The sequence below is a fragment of the Pinus tabuliformis genome, chromosome 4_1 (assembly GCF_031772625.1).
Source record: "Pinus tabuliformis cultivar Carrire ecotype Pingquan chromosome 4_1, CPIR1, whole genome shotgun sequence".
Classification (NCBI taxonomy): Eukaryota; Viridiplantae; Streptophyta; class Pinopsida; order Pinales; family Pinaceae; genus Pinus; species Pinus tabuliformis.
The window spans coordinates 181880171-181897401 of NC_142303.1; positions in this window are offsets into that span (position 1 = coordinate 181880171).

Sequence of the window (17231 nt, forward strand, 5' to 3'; positions counted from 1 at the left end):
AATAATCCCTCAGGTCCAAAAAGATTAAAATCTAGAGGAGGGATAGCTCTTCCGGTCCTTTTAACGAGCTGGAAGGCCAAAACTTGGCAAACTTTTCATATTTTACGAGTCAGTGAAAAGAGCTCAAAGAAGACTCGTCTTTTGAGGAACGAGTGATGAACAGGGATAGCAGCAGATTCCAGGTACAGGTTGGAATTCTCCAATCACGGTAGTGTCACGAGGATGGCTAGGTGAAATCACTCTTCGCAGCTGTTCCTCAAAATGGGTAAACAAACATATGGAGATGAACGATTGGCCAAATGAACGGATGGAGGTGATGGTATATAAACACGACCAAGGGCTTTTAATATGGCTGTCATTTCTCAAGGTTATTTACCGGTTCATTTTTTTTTTTTGGGGTGAGCTTGAACTGCTAAGGAAAGATTGCTCACAACTTATGTTTATTTTTTAACGAGCATGAACTCTATACAAAAACTGCTCGATTCTTGCGTTTATTTTTTAACGAGCATGAACATTGCTAAAACTGCTCGATTATGGGTGCCCCCAGCATAATAATGCAGACGAGGCATATGCCCCCTAAACTTTAAGGGGCAGTTCATTTTTTAACGAGCTTGAATGCGTTCAAACCTTGCTCAATTATACCAGTCTTAATACAAGGAATGCCTTAGGTGAGGTAATCTTATTTAAGGAGCGATACCTCACTAATTACTCCAATTTGGCAGGTTTTAACTTTTGCCTTTCATCCTTTCTTTATGCAAGCTGGAAACGGCTAATCCTACGAGTTTAACGGGTTAGACCTACAGGTTTAAAGGGAGGACCTAAAAATTTAAAAAATAAATAGTCGTCCCGTGCTTGCACTCCAAAAGGTTCGCATGCCCCCAGGTATAAAGTATAATTTCAAGGCTCTTCTTCTCCTCTGTCCCACCTTTGTTTTTCTACTTGTCGTCTTGCTATATTTTTAACGATACTTGTCTTCTCGTTATTTTTCGGTGCCGACGGTACTTGTCTTCCCATCAGTTCACTTTTTAATTTTTGCAAGATCGCAACAGATAAAACATTGATGTTACGGAGGAGAGGTCCTCTTACTTATTATCCGAAAAATGGTTTTGTTCGCTGCCGCAAACTAAACTCTCTTTTCGGCGATGTCTATCATTAGGTTGCTAAGGATGGTGACTACTTGTTTCAGCAATTTCATCTCTTTCTTTGGAGACTGCCCCTACTTATCCTTCAAAACATATTGTTTTAATGGGTGAGGCTTGACATTCAAAGATGGTGGCTACTTGCTGCCACAAATGGATCTCCTCCTTAGGAGAGCCTACTTTTTTAGACAAAGGGAGACGATCTTTTCGCTCACGTAACTTTGACAAAAGAATTTTATCCTAGAACAACCCTCTCTTCCTTTTTCGGACGGGGTACGGACTAGTCCATTCTTCTGCGGAAATTAACTTTATACCCAAGGTTTTCTCTGCCCAAGGCAGGCCAGGGTGCATGCCCCCTGGGTCCCAGTTCTTTCTTTTCGAACTACTCGCATTCATCGGGAAGTAGAACCGAGGGTGGTGGCATTCCTTGAGTGAATAAACCGTTAAGGGATGGTATTTGACTATTTGCGATGTGTGATCCTGGAAATGAAAGTTGGTCGACGAGCTTGACCATTCTTCCTTCGTGCGGAAAACACATGACTCTAAAGAGCGAGGACACTATTGCCTCCATGTAATATATATAGTCTCGTCCAAGGAGTAAGTTATAAACCAAGGGTCCCTGGACGACCATGATGTTCATATGAACTGTCTTCCCTTTCAATGTAACTGGAACATTGGGGAGAATCCCTAACAGGTGACTGGTTCCTTTATCAAAACCTGATAGATTTCTTATCTCAGGTAAAAGCGCCGGGCAACCCAGTGCTTTCCAAGCAATAGAGGAAAGGATACTCACAAATGCCCCTTCATCAATGATAGTTCCAGCCATCACCATTATGTAGATTTGGACTATGATTCTGAATGGGATACTGGCTACTATCCTCAACCATCATTTCTGATTTGAGCAAAAACTGTGCATTTTTGAGAAAATTGTGACCCGGAAACTGAGAAAACGCAACTTTCGTTTTCCAAAGCAGGTAGTACACAGGCTACCTGCTTTGCAACGCAGGTCCCGAAGGGGCTACCTGCGCTGAGAGCCAGACTGGCTGTGCAGCACCTGCGTTGGCCGAATTTTGCCTAGTGCAGTTGGGGTTTCCTCCTTTTTTCTTGCCTGTTTTCACTATAGATTTGGCTGCCAGTTACCAGTTTTGTACCTGTTCTGAAACCAACCTTACTTGCCATCATTCCGCCTCTGTTATATAGCGAAATTGTACTTGTTCTTTTGTATTTCTTACATCATTTACAATTTCCCATAACGAAAGTGAACTAGTCTTGCTTTGGCCTCTTAGGTCTGAACCTGTGTTAGGCATTTTGCTGGTCTAAAGAGTTAGCTTGTTTGCTGTCCATAGCTGATTAGTCTTTTTACTTTCGTCATTATGGTTTGATTTCATGTATTTCCAGTGATTAAACAAGTAAATCTTAAGGTGTCTTTTGATTTTGGACAAGCTTGTTTGTTTTCACTTGAAATTGATCTCAAAGTTATATAACAGCTTTCTTTTTGTAATACATCAACATTAAGAAAGGGAAAAGAAAATACATGCATTGTGCATTTTGCATTTGAAAAAGTTCGCATGATGATTTAGGAGAAAGTGCATTAGTTTGTGCTCTATGATCTGTGTGAAAAGATTTGTCTTTCTTTTCCCTCAGTAGTTAAGATTTTCAAAGTTGAAAGATTGAAAAGTTTGCTTCTCATCTTAGACTGCATTTAGGAATTTGTTACATACATCTCGTGGTGATCCTTAAAGGCAAACTGCTAAACAAGATCAACATTAAAATAAATTCAATTTACATAACAACGCTTTGTAACATAACGCAAACACATAGAGGTCTAGGTAGAGACGTGTTCCGGCGTCGTTAAACGTAGTGACTGTCGATCTCTACGAAGGTGGGTGATTCCTCCTAAGAGTCGGTGGCACTAATACGGACTTGTGCTCCCACGTACCGTCGCGTATATATTGGGAGACCCCTATAGGAACAAAGCCTTTATCCATAGGAAGCCGTGTCGGCCGCCCTACTGATCGCGATGCAGTGAACACAGCATTCACGAAGATCGACCACCCGTACCGTAAAACGTATTCTGTGGTTTCGCGAAAGGTTTGGCACACCCTCTGCCTAGATCTCCAGAGCAGTTTCTTTTGGCCTTTTTCAAACTCTATAACTGAAAAAGTCCATCCGAGCATTTGTCACTTCGGGCTCGTTAAAACATCGAAGGAGACTAGAGTCATCTTTAGCTTTTTCTCGACTCTTTAAAACTGAAAAAGAAAGTTGTGTCTAAAGCGTCGTTATAAAATTTATTTTAAGCGGAATAATCATCACCTTTCCCTCGTTGATCTTCGAAGTTAGTCTACCACAAGTGTAAGTTCTTGTAGAGTCGCGGAAAATCTTTTGGATAGACTAGATATGTCTGAACAACCGTCGACATCTAGGACTGTGTCGTCTGACACAGCAGCAGCAGAGCCTCCTACTGCTACTCCAACGATGTTCGCTGGTATACCATCTGTCCCGGCAAATTGTCAACAACAAGCCAGAATCCCATCAGGGACGACGACATGGTTAGTTCCTATTTCTTCATCCGGATTATCATCTGGTATTTCTTATGTTGAAACTCAACAAATTGATCCAATGTGTCTTCAAAGGCCAATTTACCCTTTAAGTACTGGATTTTCACCATATGGAGGGCAGTATGCTCTTTCATTGTTCCCTCCCAGAGAACAACCATATGGGAGTTTACAACAAAGTTCAGGTCAAACTGGAATTACATCCAGCGGTTGGGTACCAATACTGCCTCAGCAACCAGGGGTTGTATATTCAATGCAACCAGTACACCCTGTGTCGAATATTCCCACCATACCTGCTATAATGAATGTGTCGCAAGTCTCAACGACTCAATCACAACCTCAGGGTAGTGCCTCCTTATCTGGAGTGACTCAGGCTCAAACAAGTACGGTGACTCCTCATCCTGGTCAATCATCCAGTATTGGTCAACAGCAAATGGTCCAACAACCAGAGCTGGTTCAATCTCAACAACCGCCATTCCAGCAATCATATCAAGGACCTGAGCAACAAGTCTTTGTAAGTAATGGGCAACCATGCTATAATGGTCATGCCCATCAACCTTGTCAAAGTTGTCAGCATTATGCTGGTCCGCAAAGACCCATTGCTCAGGCGATACCATCTTATCCTGGATATGCTTCACCTAACCTGAACCAACAGTTGCCCTTTGTAGCAACTCTAGAACTACCAGATCTAAACCGGCTGACGAATGATCCAATTGCTTATGCCCCTTGGTGGCCAGCGATTCCGCATAAACTTCCGTCAGACATTCCTAAATTTAATGGAAATCCGGGTGAAGATCCATCGAATCATGTGATGACATTCCATCTATGGTGTTCATCAAACACCCTGAATGATGATTCGATACGTCTTCGCCTCTTTCAGAGGACGTTAACGGGTCTGGCGGCAAAATGGTACATTGAATTGCCTAGAGCTTCGTTCGACAACTTCAGTACCTTAGCCACAACCTTTTTAACCCATTTTCAATTACCGATAAGGTATGAAACGGGAACAGAACTCCTTACCAACTTCAAACAGACGACTGCCACCCATATATCTGATCATATACATGAGTGGCGACGTCGTCGTAGGATGGTAAAAACATACGTTCCCGATCAGCTATTAGCTGAATGGTTTATCAAGTCATTACTTCCTGCCATCACGGAAGATGTGGCAAAAGGGGGAGTCGTAACGGAAGAGCAAGTTATCGCTCGTGCGCAATATCTGGACTTAGTTTATACTCAGTCCGGCACGCTCTACGACAAAATACCTGACGCCCCTAGACCAGAATTCTCAATTCCTCCTCCTCCTAAATCAAACAATGACTCTCGCGCCGGCGATGGCGTGTTTGGCAAACACAAAATTTCTAGTGAAAATGCAAATAAAGAACTTCTTGCCTCGGAAGTAAATGCCATGTCGACCGACAAGGGAAAACAACTGAAGCAACCAGGGGGCAAGAAGAAAAAGACGGGGAGAAAAAGGAAACCCCCGGCAGGGTGTCATATATGCGATGAGGATCATTGGACAAAAGATTGTCCACATATAGCTGAAGTTAAGAAACTCTTCAAGAGTTCAAAAACCCCAGCAGTATTGACTGATCCGTTTCCTAATCCAGGTCAAAATCTGGTTGCTAATCAAAATGTTTCCCGATCCCAAGTGCTTATGTTGTCTACCTCAAAGCAGCAGAATAATGCTTTGACAAGGAATAAAGATTACGGGAATCCACGGCTGTCGAATAACAAGGCTAATGAACAACCTAATAGTTCGACGACAACTTTGACCAAAGTTGTGCCACCCATCATTCCTGAACCAATGATAAAGTTGCCAAAAGGAGTAGTGCACAAATCGACATTTAATCCTAGTGCCAAAATAGCACAGAATTATAATATAGTAGAGGACCTGGCCCAATCGCCGTCCGCTATGTCGACATTTGAGGTACCGCAAAATTGCCCCTCCCAAGAGCAAACTTTATTATCAGCAATAGGTGGGATTGGCCCAATGGATTCCAATCTTGTGGCCTTTGATCATAAAGGATATGACCCTAAGTTACCAGCTCAACTAGCTTTCCTTGTTCAAGGGAAAGCCCTCAACAAAACTATTCATCGAACAATTATTGATGAGGGGGCATCTACATGTCTTATGTCGATGAGTTGCTGGAAAAATTTAGGCTCACCACCCTTGTCGAAATCGTCAACGACCTTAAAAGCGTTTGATGGACGATCATACACTCCATACGGGATTTTAAGTAACTTGCAAGTTGAACTAGGGGGCAAAACAGTAGAAGTTGATGTGGAAGTAATCGACGGAAACCTCGATTACAACATCCTACTGGGAAGGCCTTGGATATATGCCATGGCTGCAGTTGTGTCGACCTACTTCAGGAGGATTGTATTTCCTTTTCAAGGAAAAATTACAATCGTCGACCAACAAACATTTCTCCCCAACAGTTCTCAAGTTACGGGAAGCAGCACAATGATCCATGAAAGTAATCATCCGCTTCAAAATATTGGAGTAGGTATCCTAAAAGACCCTGCCTTAATGGGTACTTTTGCCCTACCGCCAGCAACTAATCTGGCAGAAGTAGCCACAGTGGAAACCTACAATATGAAATCTTCTATATCCAACGGATTCAGAAGATTCCTAAATATTTTGTCCGCATGGATCATCGCCCTAATGGAAATACTGTAAATACAGTGGGCTCCGAGGACGGTTCTTATCTCGTGTCAACCTCATTAAAAAATGAAACAAGGAGTAATGAGGATAGTTTTTTTACTATGTCAACCTCATTAAAAAATGAAACAAATCCCCTTTTCAAAATTCAAAGGTAAACCTTCATTCCAACCACCAAGTTGAATGCAATGAAGCTTGGGGAGCACCCTCCTTTGACATGCGTCATTATGATGCTAGGGGCATACATAAAATCGAGCAGTTTTAGCACACAGTTCATGCTCGTTAAAAAATAAACGCAAGATCCGAGCAGTTTTAGCACATAGTTCATGCTCGTTAAAAAATAAACATAAGTTGTGAGCAATATTCCCCTAGAGTTCAAGCTCACCCAGAAAAAATGAACCGGTAAATAACCTTGGTAAATGTAACCTTTGACAGCCATATTAAAGCCCTTGGTCGTGTTCTTGCAGTCTCACCTCCATCCGTTCATTTGGCCAATCGTTCATCTCCATATGATTGTTTACCCATTTTGAGGAACAGCTGCGAAGAGTGATTTCACTAAGCCATCCTTGTGACACTGTCATGATTGGAATATTCCAACCTGTACCTGGAATCTGCTGCTGCCCTGTTCATCACTCGTTCCTCGAAAGACGAGTCGTCTTTAAGCTCTTTTCACTGACTCGTAAAATATGAAAAGGTTGCCGAGTTTTGGCCTTCCAGCTCGTTAAAGCGACCGGAAAGCTATCCCTCCTCTAGATTTTAATCTTTTTGGACCTGAGGGATTATTGCACAAAAAGATCGAGCGCTTGTTTTGTTCGGCTCGTTAAAGCAATCAAAAATTCATCCCTTCTGTATTGTTTTATACTTTTTCGGACTTAAGGGATTAGATGACGAAAAAGGAATTTTGGAGTTGACTTTACGTACCTTTTCAGACTCTCTAAAAATGAAAAGGACCGAGTTATCCTCGTCGTTAGACTCGTTAAATTCATTAAATAGCGACAAACTTGTCTTTAGACGAGAACGAGTTTCCCTATCGCTAGGATCGTTAAAACATAGCAATGGGCTTGCCCGAAGGGCAGGTTATAGAACAAGCATATGTTATCCTCCTCAAGCTTGACAAAAATAAAGAGGTACTGGTCAGCAATGACTGGGGAAAAAATTGGGAGAACCTCACAGCTTTAATGGTAGCAAGTCGCTCTTGAACATGACACTTTGTCCTCCGTATCACATCGGGTTGGGTTGTTTCATTCACCGGTCTCATCACCATGGTCCTCGCCACACCATCCACATTTGGGGTAATGCTACCGATCCATCACATCAGTGTCGTTATATGTTCAAGAGATGTTGTTCTGCAAAGAGTCAACCGTGTCCCATCCACTGCCATACATTGTCCTTCATCCATTTCATGACCGCCACCCTGAATCATACATCACAGTTTGTTTTCACCTCATCACAATCACTAGCTCCGTTCCGTGTCAATGATGTGGGATTCATTAAGGCCCTCCTTTGACGGATCGCTCCTTGTCGACATCAGCTCATTATCCAAGGAGTTGATCTAGGAACAACCCCTTCAGTACTTTGAAGCTTGCATGCCTCAATGGCAAGTTTCTCACTTCCGGCGATAGGTATACATCAATGACCTTCGACCAGAGGATTTTGCATGGTGGTCGACGCCAAGTCCTTTATTCCCACCATGTGAATTGTACTGCTGTACCTTGAGGGTCATCATCCTTATCGGTGATTCCTCTCGCGCTTGTTAACGGTTTACATCATTGACCGGTAATCAAGCGATGTCTTTCCATGTTCGACTTCAAGAAATTCTCACATGGATCGACTTGTACATCGAGTGAAGATCGGAAGAGATTGAAGACCCCGGATCTAGTTTCATCCATCCGGGCTGCGATATATATTCAGGATATAAAGACATTTGATATGTACATCATTGCAGCAGATGATCATCCTTCTCAAAGGATGATAATTTCAGCAGAGAATTATCAGTCTACCATCAGACTATCGTCTGTTCTATGTACCAAAATGAATTTATAAAGCTGAGCATGGGAATGCCCGCCTCAGCTAGATCATGAAAAAGTATGAAAAATAATGTATTGTATTGTATCTTATTATAGGACACTTCTCAGCAGATTGAATGAACTTCGGATCCTCCTAATAAAGCATTTCACCCGATAAACGACCTCATACTTTAGGGGGCATCTGTTATAGACAATTTTGTGCCTTGCAGCATCAGGCATGAATTGTCAATAATCCAAGGGATCCAAAGTCCCTAAACATGATGTTCCTACCCCTAGAGGAACAAGGTCAGCAAACCAACAGCTCTCAGATCAGTTCTCCACCTGAAAACACTCAAAAACAAGCAATCCTGAAATCAAAGCAGGCGCTCCACTAGGCTTTTGCGCTGAAACTCAACTCCTCCATGGTGTACCTGCGTTGCAAAGCAGGTAGAACAAAGGCCACCTGCGCTGAGCGAGATGGGACAAGTGGCACACTGAGTCATTGCTCTGGAATCTTCCAAAAATAACACTTGGATCAGGGATTTCACCTTGTGATGAGTCAGAGGCTCTGTTTCTCCAAGTGGAAGCAAAGTTCTCCAAGTGGACTCAAGAACTGAAGATCAACTGAAGAGAGAGAGGACACAAGGCAGCTACACATTAGTTGCAAGCTGACTCATCCTTTCTCAATTCATCTATATATTGAGCTCTCTCCTATGAGCTCAGGAGGCTGGAATTTTGTGCAAAGTAACGATATGTTGTTGGTTTCACTAGAGAACTATTGGGTGATTGCTTGAAGGAGGTGAAGAGGAGAAATTCTTTCTACTGGGAGGTGTTGCTGGATTGGGGCCTTCAATGGTTGTAACACTCTCAGAACTTTACTTCTTCTATTAATAAAAGCTATTGAGGTTCTTCTATATACATTTGTTTCAATGATGTGTTGTGATAATTGTATATTTGATTTATGCTAATCCTTGAATCAGTTATGATTGCATGCTTCTTGTAGTTTCCTTCTTTGTTATTTTACAGGATCTCATTGTAGCTGGGCCAGTAAAAGAGCAAGGAGCTGGGAGCAAGCAAGCAAAGAGAAGAGTTTGGATTCGACATTAAGCGCAAGGCAACGGTTAGTGCATTTCTTCATTCTCTCTTGCTTTCATAAAGAAGTAAACCTTAAGTAGTTTTCTTTACAGTTGTTGCTGAGGTACTATCACCCTTAGAGTGGGATAGGGTCATCCGAATCGGATACTTTTCCCTACAACATCTGGTATACTGGTGATTGGGTTATGGTGCAGATCTAGATCTGAATGAAGGAGGAACTTGATCGCAAGAAGGATAAGGACTATTGATGGATGAAAATATCAAGGCTTGAACATTGGTATCTCTGTATGATTTTGATCTATTATATGTGGCGCACTCTTGATCTATAAATTTGGGTTAACTGATGTCTGAATGCTTAAAAGAATAAATTATCCTTTATAGATCTGTACGCAGGTTCAGTGAATTGCAGGTGCGTATACACGCTTTTTCTGTGAGTGAAAGAAGCATATATGCAGGTTGGTTGTGGTACAGAGGCGTATACTCGCAGGTTGCTGAATAGTGAAGTAGTGTATATATCTTTATTTATGTTCTAGCTGCTTCTGTTTTATTACTGCAGTGTTCTGGGTTCAGAATTGGTGTTTGATTACAGTTACTGTGTTCTGGGTACAACGATCAGAGAAGTGTTTATTTGGTTCAGCTTTTGATTGGTGAAAAGGAGTTTGGGTTATGCAGAAATTCCTGATGTTTGATTGATGTTACTTGTGGATCCAGTCTGAAAATTAATGAAACGAGGTCCCTGAAAGCAAAGAGAAGGTTGCAGCCTTCTGCAGGTAGGAGCCTGCGTACTAGTATCTCAAGCTAGTACAAGAACTTAGGGGGTTGGAGCTCCCTTCCAGGAAAGCTGGAGAACGAGAGAGAGTTGTAGCTCTCTGCAGGTTGCATCCTGCATACTGGTAAAGACTGCACCAGTACAAAACATTGTAAAGAGAAGTTTCTATCTAAAAAGAAGATAGAGACGAATTGCAGCAGGGGGTTTTCACCCACATTGGGTTTCCTCCTTATATCTTATGTTCTTGTGTGTGACTGTCTTCTGCTCTGTTTCTGGTACTATTTATTTGCTTCTGATACACAGATTAATAACTGACATCTGAAAGATAAATCAAATTATAAGTCTGCTTTGTATACGTGGGTTTCTTTATCTGTAGTTGCGTATATACACAGTTTTTATTAACAGAAGTAGCATATATCATCTAGAATTGAAAAAGGAAATATTTGACTTGATAATACTGATTCACCCCCCCCTCTCAGTATTATTTCCAACAACTTCTTGATCAATGAAGTCCTTTAGACCGTTATCCTCTAATACTGCTTCCATGTGATCCTTCTAGGCTATATAATTCGAACTGCCATCAAGGGCATATTCGAGTCTCAAACCATTGAATGCCATAGGTGAAATAGAGATGTGATAAGAACTCGATTTCTATATTCAGGAATCACAAACTTAAACTTCTCCCTTCTTGTATATTGTTCTTCCTTGATCACCTGTGTTCTGATACCATGTAGAAATTCCCACCTGTAGATCGCCTGATAATGCAGTATACTAAAGCAAAATATTTGATCTACTTCTACAATCAATTCAGCGGAAGCTTAATCAATTTGAGCAACATCAATAAGAACACATATAACTAATATGGGGAAATAAAACAAACATAACACAAAAAATATAATCAGGGGAGAGCACCAGCCTAAAACCTCATCTCTGTATTATCATACAAGTGGAAATATAACTAGTATTACAAAAAGAATCAGCTCAAAAGCTATCCTACTCTCTCTGCAATACCTCTGCTGCTCATAGAGTGTCAAAGGCCTCTATTTAACCTCTGGTCTACCCTCCAAGTGGGTCCAGTGTAGCCACTTGTGTGAATTGGCCTCTTCACACTCTCACTAACCTCTAATCCAACTACGTAGTCCTGAAGGAGATAAATCATCATCATGGATGAGCTTCCTTTATAGGAAAAATATTCATCCAACTGATAGTACATTGTCCCTTCTCTGATATCAACCGGGTCTCTCTCTGAATTGACATGCATGAGTTATTCATGAGAGAATCTTCAGTTATCTGAATTACAGTAGTTATATGCTAGCATGCATTAACTAACTAAACTTACTTAATTTAAACAAACTATTTAAATCAAATATAATTGGACTTGACTCTGTTAACTGAGCCAACTAATTACTACTCAAATTAGAACTCATCCTTATCTCTTTAACTGATGGATAAATTCCTCAATTAATAGAGAAACTATTGCATGTCCTCACATAGACTTCATGTTTGATTTTTCACAACTGATTAACTCATGGTGAATTAATTAATTTATTTTCAAACAACTGTTAAGTTCAAATTCGAATTTTACATCCTATTTTTAGTCCAGAGATAGACTAAAATAGGAATCCATCCTGAATTACTAAAAACAAAATTCTATTTTTAGCACTTCCATTTTTCATTCCCTAATGCTCAATCCAGCACTCGTACCCAAACTTCTATTTTTAGCACTTCTATTTTTAGCATTTCTTGTTGCCATTTTTTCAACAATCTGACCAAATTTTGTTATCATGTTAATTAATGATATACTGGTATATTCTAAAAATGAGGAAGAGCATGCTAAGCATTTAGTAGCAGTGTTGAGGTTGTTGAGGGAGCATCAGTTGTATGCTAAGCTCAACAAGTGTAGTTTCTTTAAGACTGAGGTACACAACTTAGGACATGTTTTCTCCAAGGAAGGAATTGCAGTAGATCGAGAGAAGATAAGGGCCATCATGGAGTGGGTAGCTCCTAAGAGAGTGGATGAGGTAAGATATTTCATGGGTCTGGCAGGATATTACAAGTAGTTCATCAGGAACTTCTCGCAGATTTCTTATCCCATCACATCATTGCAAAGGAAAGGTAATAAGTTTGAATGGACAAAGGAGTGTGAGGCTAGCTTTGAGTAGCTTAAGCAATTGTTGACACATGCAACAGTGCTACACATTGCAGATCCGGACAAAGAGTTTGTGGTATGCACAGATGCTTACAAGAGAGGGCTTGGTGGAGTTCTTATGCAGGATGGACAGGTGGTATGTTATGAATCGCAGAAACTAAATGAGCACGAGAAGAACTACCCAACACATGATCTTGAGCTAGCAGCGATCATACATGTATTGAAGATATGGAGGCACTATCTTCTCGACAAGAGGTTTGTACTGATGAGTGATCATATTGGGTTGAGGTATTTTTTTGACTAGAAGAATCTAAATTCCAGGCATGCTAGATGGTTGGCCATGATCAACAAGTTTGATTTCGAGATTAGGTATATCAAAGGTAAAGAGAACAGCGTGGTTGACGCTCTCAGTAGACGACTACTTGTACATCACTTGGCAACTATCAGCTCCTATGGGACAAACTTATAAGATACGATCTTGCAGGCATGTCAACAAAATTTTAGATATATGGAGATTGTGCACAGGTTGCAGTAGGGTACATGTGCATATACAGGTGCAAGTGCACAGGGTATGGATTATTGTCTTACAGAGGATAGATTGGTCAGGTTCCAAGACATGACATATGTACCAGATAACAGTGAGCTCAAGAAGGTGAACTTGAGGGATTTTCATGTGAAACCTTATTCAGGTCACCCAGGTTATCAGAAGACACTGACAAAGGTGAAAATATTTTACTACTGGTCAAATTTGAAGAGGGATGTACTAGAGTTTGTGGTGAGGTGTTTTGACTTTCAGTGAGTGAAAGAAGGGTGTAAACATCCAGGTGGACTACTCCATCTGATTGAGATTATGGAATGGAAATGGGAGGTTATTTCCATGGATTTCATCACAGAGTTTCCTAAGACAATGAAACAGCATGATTCCATTATGGTAATTGTGGATAGATTAACAAAGGTTGCACACTTCATTCCTATGAAGTCTATATTCTTAGCTAGCGATGTAGCATGGGTATTCATATGAGATGTGGTTAGATTGCACAATTCTCTGAAGAAGATCATGTCAGACAGGGATGCGAAGTTCACTTCCAAGTTTTGGAAGGAGCTATTTGCAGGTTTAGGCATAGATTTTTCCTTCAGCACAACTTATTATCCAGAGATAGTTGGACAGACAGAAAGGGTCAACAAGATATTGGAGGACATGTTGCACATGTATGTGATGCATCAACAACGAAAGTGGGAAGAGTATCTCCCTTTGGTATAGTTCACATACAACAATGGTTATCAAGAGTCATTGAGGATGAGTCCTTTTTGAGGCATTGTATGGGCAGATTTGTAACACTCCTATTAGTTGGAGTGATCCGGTTAAAAGGGTATTGATTGGACCAGATATGTTGGCAGACATGGAACAAGAAATGCAATTTATAAAGAAGAATCTAAAGGCAACACAAGATAGGCAGAAGTGTTATGCAGATAGGAAAAGTTTGTTTAAGGAGTTCTAGGTTGAGGAATGGGTGTACTTGCACATTAAACCAAAGAAGAGATCCTTATGGATTGGATGATGTGCTAAGTTGGAACCATGATTTTGTGGACCATTCAATATCACTGAGAGGATTGCGCCAATAGCCTATCGACTTGCACTACCTCCTACAGTGAAAGTCCATCATTTTTTCCATGTATTTTTAAATAAGAAGTATGTTAAGGATTTTGATCATGTGATTGACTGGTTTGTATTGCAGGTGTAACTAGATGGATAATTCCAGCAAGAGCCTCAGTGCATATTGCAGAAAAAGGTGCTCATGCTCCAGAATCAAGCAATCGAGCAGGTTAAAGTGTAATGGAAGCACTTTGGGCTCGATGAAGCTACATGGGAGATGGCGGATTAGATACGGGCTATGTATCCTTCCTTGTTTGATGGTTGAGGAAAAGAAACTTCGATATGGTGGTTTTGTATATGCTTTATGGTGGTTTGATATATGATTTATGGTGGTTGGTATATATTTTATGGTGGTTTTATATGTGCTTTATGGTGGTTTGGTATCTGCTTTATGGTGGTTGATATATGCTTTATGATGGTTTGGTATATGTTACATGATGTTTTGATATATGCTTAGATATGTTGTTTGGTATATGATTTGGTATATGTTTTGGTATATGTTTTGGTAATGTTGCTATATGTACACGTGTATGGATGTAAATACCGCCATGAGCTATGTTATAAAGCTCCACTATGTGGTATGGGTGTTATGTCATTATGATTATGTTCTCATGTTATTATGTTATCATGTGGTTATGTTATCACGATGTTATGATGTCATGTGGATTGGAACTACGCTGGATGATCATTGTAAATACCGTAATAATTTGTGTTATAAAGCTCCACTATGCTATATGTTTTCATGTTGTCATAATGTTTTGTCTTGAGAAGGTCTTTCATTGTAAATACTACAATGAGATGTGTTATAAAGCTTCATGAATAATATGTATTCTTTCAGCAAATTGTTGAGGTATGTGTGTGATTGAACATCAAGGACGGTGTCTCCCAAGGGGGAGGGTTCTGTAACAACCCTGGTGAAAATTTCATGTAATAAAAGTTAAAAACAATAACCACAATTGATGGGATACTTACTCCAAGCTGAACGTTGGGTAGGACATCCTAAGGGGTGTTCATTTGGTTTTTTATGGCTAAGGAAATTGGCAAAGGCAATGGCTAAGGCTTAGGAAAGGAAAAGTGGCATTTTTCGCACATTTATTTACGAAAATAATGGAAATTAGGAGAAAAGGGAGGTGAAAGGTCACAGGTTGCATGTGAGGAGGAAAATGAAGGAAAATAATGGAAAATGAAGAAAATTGAGGCCTCATTCATAAAAAGGCTTATGAGAATCAGTTGGTAACCTTTTGTCAATTAAGTTTTCTTGGAGAATTTTGGCATTGGAGTAAGAAAGGAAAAGAAGGCAAGAGGAAGAAAAGATCAAGCAGAGAAAGGCGGGATCAAGCAGCTACAACATGCTTCATTGCAGGTAACGACTTGCATGCGTATTTTCCTTGCTAGATCTAGCATGCATGATATTGCATGTGGTTCTTTTCTATCATGGCATGGGTTTTGCTAGGTGTGACAGTGTTTTCAGCCTAGCCTTTCCATTTCTGGATATCCATGGTGTGATGGGGTTCTCATGTTTTTTGAGCTGGATTGCCAGACGGATTCAAAGTTGAGTGAGGTGGATCTCTGAAATGATGGAACAAATGGCCTAGTAACCGCTGAGTCGGACTGTGGGTTGTGGTAAAGTCATATTTTGTGTTGCCTCAGATGGCATGGGAATCCTTGCTGGTGAATGGCGGGATATAGGGTAAAGCCTAGAGGTGGTTTTCTCTCCATTGGGCCTAGTAATCTCAGGTTGGGATACACGGTAAATCCTGGAGAGTGGGTCTCAGCTTAGGGCCTAGTGATCCGGGTTGGATTGCGGTAAAGCTTGAGAGACTAGGAGATAGAAAAATTCCTCACAGTGTAGGTGGAGAAATCTGGTGGCAACCATGCTTGCTTGGCCTAGTGATCGAGCGAAGATCATGATAAATCCTTTTATGATGTGTTGATTGTGTTGGCCTAGTGACCTGATTTCAGTTGATTAGGGTGAGGTGGTTTAGCCTCGGTATTCCCTGGTTGGTTCTTTTGGTTTGAGTCCCACATTCATGCTTGGAATATGGCACGGGGGTGAATGGCTGAAGAGAGATTTGGCTCAACCATTCTATGGTTAGGTGGAATGTGCTAGTCTCATCTCTGGTTGGTTTATTGCATTCATTAATGAGAAATTCATTCCCTTGATTTCTATGTGCAAACGTATTGATGTGTACGTGGATTTTGGCGACTGATATGTTTATGGTAATTATGTTCCTATTATGTTTCTTATATGTATATTTTATGATAACAACAATGTATAGATCTCAACATGTTTTTACTTGTAAATGAATGGATAGTGCATCTATGACCTAATAGATGATAATGAAACAAATGACATGAGGGAACACTGGTTCATAGTGATTCTTAGATAAGTTTGAGATCCTTACACTTAATTATGTTGTTTACACCTGTAGGTTACATGTTGATGATATGTTTGACAAAATGACTGGCATGGATAGTAGGGGTCTAGTTATGGTCTTGTTTATCTTATTTCTTTTGCATCATTGTTTCCATGTATTTTTAATGGTTTCAAGCTGTGACTCCATTCTGGGCAGTGGCCTGGGCTTTGGGCCTGAAAAACTGCCTTAAATCCCAGGATTGCTGGCATAGAACTAGCAAATTTTGGTCATTGGTCGTAGGCAGGAAAGCCTATGAGAGCGCCTTTAGATTGTTGGTCTTTCCCTTGCCCATAGCCTAAGTGTGACTATGGGCTAAGAGATCCAGAACAATAGTGGGACCTAGGGACTAGTTGTCTGAGTAGCTGACTTGTCTCCTGAGGGTTTTGTTGATGATTTTGGATGACTGTTGCTGATGTTTTTGTTGATTCCACATCCTTAAGGTCACATAGGAGGTCTAATCTGATCATAGTAGCCTCTCGTCTCATGTTTACCTTGGTTGGCATGGTTAGTTGGGTGGATGTGGGAAGAGGGTGTTACACATTCTTTAACTAAACTATTGGCAATAGGTGTTCCTGTAGGTACTTCATGTATAATAATATCGAAAATCAGCAAGGATACTATAGTTAGAAAAAAAGGGAAAAAGTAATAAGAAGAAGAAGCAGTCATTAACAAGATAGAGGAAAGAGATTTGAAGTTACATTGTAAACACGTGCAAACCCTTAAGAAGCCTCCATGGTAAATGCATAAGGGTATTAGGAGTTATTCCTGAATTCTAGTTGTGT